The sequence below is a fragment of the Notolepis coatsorum genome (genome assembly GCF_963971535.1).
Source record: "Notolepis coatsorum genome assembly, chromosome: 2".
NCBI classification, from domain to species: Eukaryota; Metazoa; Chordata; class Actinopteri; order Aulopiformes; family Paralepididae; genus Notolepis; species Notolepis coatsorum.
The window spans coordinates 129,312,796-129,318,943 of NC_140166.1; positions in this window are offsets into that span (position 1 = coordinate 129,312,796).

Genomic DNA, 6,148 nt, shown 5'->3' on the forward strand with positions numbered 1-6,148 from the left:
TCTAACGGCATTGATTGATTAATTGATTTAAAACTTTATTAACAGATTGCAGTACGGCTCAATAGCCTCGCCGACAAGTTAAATGCATAATCTATAGGCTAATTTTAAATCCCTCATTACCCCAATCAATCAGATTATATTTCTTTAAACTTGCCTGCTGGCAGTAGGTTTATGGAATGGATAATCAAATGAGATCTTGCTAGCGAAAATAATTAGTTCAACAGTTTCAGAATAAGGATACGGCTCTCTTATCCATTGATGGATGTATGGTTGATGTTTCATTTGTCTGGCACCGTGGTGTGATGGTTGGTCCTTATGCCTTTCACACGGACGACCCGCGTTCGAATCCCCCTTCTTCTAGTTTTCTTTTTCTTTTTGCAATGTAAATATTTCAATTTGGTGCACGTTGAGAGCTATATAAAGAATGACATCCTCAATGCATGTAGATTTATAATATTTTAACTTAAAACTAGGCTACTTTTGCGTATATTCATTAATATTATATTCCAAAAAATTATATTGGAAACGCAGGGTTTCGAACTCGGGTCGTCCAGTTGACAGGAGTGAGCCCTAGCCGTTGCACCACTGTGCCAGATGGGAAATATTCATTGTGTATCCATCAATGGACAAGAGACCCGTGTTTAGAATATTTTGCTTTTGAATGAAGTTTTATCTATTTATTCTCAAATGCATTAATGTGACGTCAACGGCTCATTCAATTGCTCAAATCCGTCAAACAGCGCATCTCATCAGACATTTTAATCCCAGTTACAATATCACAATAACGTGTGAGTGATGATACAATTCAACAATCCTCAGATTCCTCGTAATTCATAATCCACAAAAACCACAATCCACGCATAGACACTTCAATTTTATGCTTGAATGAAACACAATCCGGGCGCTCCGTTAAGCAAATCTACAGCGGAGAATATATGAAACTAATCAGAGCCAAACGGCCGATAGGTTTCATTCATTAAAAATATCCCCGCGGGATTCACATTTGCAATGAGCCGTTATTAAAATAACCACATACAGCGTGTATCAGACCACGTGAGCGGATCGGCGCGGCCGAGAAATCCGCTCTTCGCTCTTTAAAGCTTGGTCCGCTCCGCTAATCACTCATGTTGACCCCGCCCCCAAGTCGCTCTCCGCTCGCTCCCCGCTCACCTTGAATCGAGCGCTCCCCGCTCCCCGCGCCAGATCGCTCGGCAGTTTTTTTTCTTCTTTTTTTGGAGCATGGTGTAAATGAGCTCAAACTACAACAGTCTACACCCCCTGGGCCCCTTAACAATTGTTTGTATTGAGCCGCATTGTAATTGTAGCCATTCTGCAATGTTAAATAACGTTGTTTATCCATTCACTATCTCTATTAAGCGATGATAGGCTAGCCGAGCCACAATGCTATGGTCGCTGCCATTAACGTTAGCATGTAAGCTAACGTCAACAACAATGGCGTCGATATACTTTTTCTAACTGGAGTGAGTGTGGGCGTCTCTACAGTGACAAAGCCTGAACGAACAGCCTATCACAGGTTCACCCTTCTCATTGGTTGAAAATGGCCTTCATGTTTGTACATCGCCATCTGTTGCTTTGGCATTGTACTGCATGTATATATTACATCAGTGTTAAACCACTGTGAGCGGCCTGGAGTGGATTGGAGCGGAGGAGAACTCTCGCTCCGGACGTCGCGCCGACTCATTTTAAAACCCACTCCTCGCTCACGTCAAAACCGGCCGCTCCGCGCCCCGCGCCGCTCACGCTCCGATCCGCTCACATGCACTGGCGTGTATCGCGACTCCGAGCGCCGTATATGACGTGCATTATTTTATTTAGGACAAAGTAAATCTATAGGCTCAATATGATTTATTATCAGCATTTAGTTCTATTATTATACATTTCAAAAGCCCCCTCTAGGAAAACGAAGCACAAAAACATAATTCAGAATGGTATAATGGGATCTAGACTGTGAGAAATATTTCAGGAAGCGAGCTGGCATTTCTTTGCGGGGGCGTAGCCATGGTTCATCCAGCTAACTGAACTTAACCCTGCTCCCGACCAGGTTCAAACTTTCTGATCTGTTACCATGGTGATTTAGAAAATCCGACTTCGGGGAACAGAAAGGTCTGGCTTAAGTCAAGCTATGCTGGAAATTATCCGGCTAACTCAGTTAGCCAGGTACGGGGAACGGGGCCCAGGTCTTGCTCGAAAAAGAGATCATTGATCTCAAATGACTACCTGGTAAAATAAAGGTTAAATAAATCGTATCACCCCAACAACAGTCTGTTCAAGCTGCTGCGGTCAGGCAAGCGCCTCCTCTGCATTCATGCAGCAAAAACAGAGAGACTCAGACTCAGCTTCTTCCCCCAGGCCATCAGAACACTGATCTCTCCACACACACACACACACACACACACACACACACACACACACACACACACACACACACACACACACACACACACACACACACACACACACACACACACACACACACACACACACACACACACACACACACACACACACACACACACACACACACACACACACACACACACACACACACACACACACACACACACACACACAACTCTCTCACACACAAACACACCACAGGTCACTTTAATCACATGAGAAGAGGTCACTTTATAGAAAAAAGAAAGAAAAACATAACTGGATGTTTTTGTATAGTATAGTTAGGATAGCATAGTGACATAGGGTAGAACTGTATATTGTATAGAAGTGTACATAGGACTCATTGCCTTTTGTATTTTATCCTAGTATTTTTATCATGTCTATTTTATTTCTATTTTATTCTATTATTATTTGTATTTTTTGCACAATCGAAGCGGGCATGGCCACCTTCATTTCACTATATGTCTTGTATGTATGTGATGAATCTTGAATATTTTTATTATTTTTATTATTATTATCTTTTTCCCCCTCCTTTTTTCGTTTTTCTCCCATCCCAATGTTAGTCGTTATGCCAATTCCCAATCCCCTTCCTGGTCGTTGCGCACTCTACCCCCTACCGTCGGTCTGGGAGGGCGGAGACTATCACATGCTTCCTCGGACACATGTGTACCCAGCCCACCGCTTCTTTTCACCTGGCAGCGCGGACTCTCACTGGGAAGGATCACACTACCTCACCCAGATCCTTCCCTTGCTGTGCAGGCACCCCGACCGAACTGTAATAGGCGCTGTTTACAACGACCAGGACCCACCCCACCGGCTTCCCACCCACTGACACTGCCAATTGTGTCAGCACGGACAACCGACCAAGCCGGAGGTACCGCTGGCAATTGTTTTCGATCCCACTGTCTCTGCGGTGGTAGACAGACGCTTAGTCCGCTGCGCTACTCGGCCGCCCTGAATCTTGAATCTTGAATCAGTTCTTCTTCTGTCTGTTGTTGTTTTTACCTGGTTGTAAGTGCAGTTCTTCTTCTGTCTGTTGTTGTTTTTACCTGGTTGTAAGTGCAGTTCTTCTTCTGTCTGTTGTTGTTTTTACCTGGTTGTAAGTGCAGTTATTCTGTCTGTTGTTGTTTTTACCTGGTTGTAAGTGCAGGGCCCTATTCCCCGTACCTGGTTCAACTAAGTCGATCAAAAGTCCCATTATCCAAAAAAAAAAAAAAAAATCCCATTATCCAGATTCAATTAACCCAATGTTTGAATCCGCGCTTTCCCTGTTCCTCGAACCCTGATTCAGTCTCGTTCATTCGAACCAGACTTGATACTCAGGATAATTGCGCGCGGCCGCCTCAGCTGAAAAGACAGCAGGTGTCGATCGCAGAAATCCTGATTTTCTAACGGCATTGATTGATTGATTGATTTAAAATTTTAACAGATTGCAGAATGGGTACAATACAGTACGGCTCAATAGCCTCGCAGACAAGTTAAATGCATAATCTATAGGCTAATTTTAAGTCCCTCATTACCCCAATCAATCAGATTATATTTCTTTAAATGTGCTGCTGGCAGTAGGCTTAATGGAATGAATAATCAAATGAGATCTTGCTAGCGAAAATAATTAGTTAAACTCTTTCAGAATAAGGATACAAACAAACCCAAATAGTATATCTAATTGATACGAATTATGAGGATATCTGTACTGTATGTGCTTAGGTATTATGTACTATATACTGTAAATACATGGTTCCCAAAGAGAGGCTTGGAGGGAGGCTTGCAGTTACACTATTAATCAGGTTTTAATCTGTTCCGGACATAATCCATACATGCATTGAATTGATTACCCTTTGGTTTATACCAGTGACACCTCATGTTCATCATCAGATAACAGTGCTTGAAAAGATAAATGCATTTTCTCAAATTCATTTATCAAAAACGTCAAAGGCTCATTCAATTGATCAAGTCACGTCACGTCATCAAATCCATCAAACAGCGCATCTCCTCATATATTTTAAACCCAGTTACAATATCACAATAACGTGTGACACTGTCACAGTGACAGTGATACAATTAAACAATACACAGATTCAGATTCCTCATAATTCATATCCACAATCCACGCATAGACTCTATGCTCAAACAATCCGGGCGCTCCGTTAAGCAAATACACAGCGAAGAATATTAAACTAATCAGAGCCAAACGCCCGATAGATTTCATTCATTAAAAATATCCCGCGGGATTCACATTTGCAATGATCCGTTTAGTCCGTTATTAAAATAACTGTGTGTGTCGCGATCGCGAGCGCCATATCCGTATAACTATGACATGCATTATTTAGGACAAAGTACATTTAGTATCAGCATTTTAGGTCTATTATTTTACATTTCAAAAGCCCCCTCTAGGAAAACGAAGCACAAAAACATAATTCAGAATGGTATAATGGGATCTACACTGTGATAATTATTTCAGGAAGCGAGCTGGCATTTCTTTGCGAGGGTGTGGCCATGGTTCATCCAGATAACTGATTCAAACGTTTCGATCTGTTGCCATAGCGACTTAGAAAATCCGACGTCGGGGAACAGAAATGCCTGGCTTAAGTCAAGCTATGCTGAAAATTATCCGGCTAACTCAGTTAGCCAGGTACGGGGAATAGGGCCCAGTTCTTCTTCTGTCTGTTGTTTTTGTTTTTACCTGGTTGTAAGTGCAGTTCTTCTTCTGTCTGTTGTTGTTTTTACCTGGTTGTAAGTGCAGTTCTTCTTCTGTCTGTTGTTGTTTTTACCTGGTTGTAAGTGCAGTTCTTCTTCTGTCTGTTGTTGTTTTTACCTGGTTGTAAGTGCAGTTCTTCTTCTGTCTGTTGTTGTTTTTACCTGGTTGTAAGTGCAGTTCTTCTTCTGTCTGTTGTTGTTTTTACCTGGTTGTAAGTGCAGTTCTTATTCTGTCTGTTGTTGTTTTTACCTGGTTGTAAGTGCAGTTCTTATTCTGTCTGTTGTTGTTTTTACCTGGTTGTAAGTGCAGTTCTTCTTCCTACACTTGCTACACTGCAGCAGGTCGGTAGTGGTGCCACCGGTCTTGGCCATCTGGTGTTCCCTGATGGCATCCTGGGTGATGACGTTGCGTAGCTGCTTCAGCTCATCACTGGCCATCTCCTGCAAACAGGATGACACAGGCATGAGGGGGAACAGAGGGAACGGGAATGTTCTAGAAACGAGACAACGTACTGTAGGCACAGGGGAGAACAGAGGGAATGGGAATGTTCTAGAAACAAGACGACGTACTGTAGGCACAGGGGAGAACAGAGGGAACGCGAATGTTCTAGAAACGAGACGACGTACTGTAGGCACAGGGGAGAACAGAGGGAACGGGAATGTTCTAGAAACGAGACGACGTACTGTAGGCACAGGGGAGAACAGAGGGAACGGGAATGTTCTAGAAACTAGACGACGTACTGTAGGCACAGGGGAGAACAGAGGGAACGGGAATGTTCTAGAAACTAGACGACGTACTGTAGGCACAGGGGAGAACAGAGGGAACGGGAATGTTCTAGAAACTAGACGACGTACTGTAGGCACAGGGGAGAACAGAGGGAACGGGAATGTTCTAGAAACAAGACGACGTACGACTGGGAGAGGACCTGTGCAAATATGAAATGGTAAATGGACAGCACTTATTTGATCACATTCACACACCGACGGCGGAGGCGACCATGCAAGGTGCCGACCTGCTCATTGGGAGCAGTTA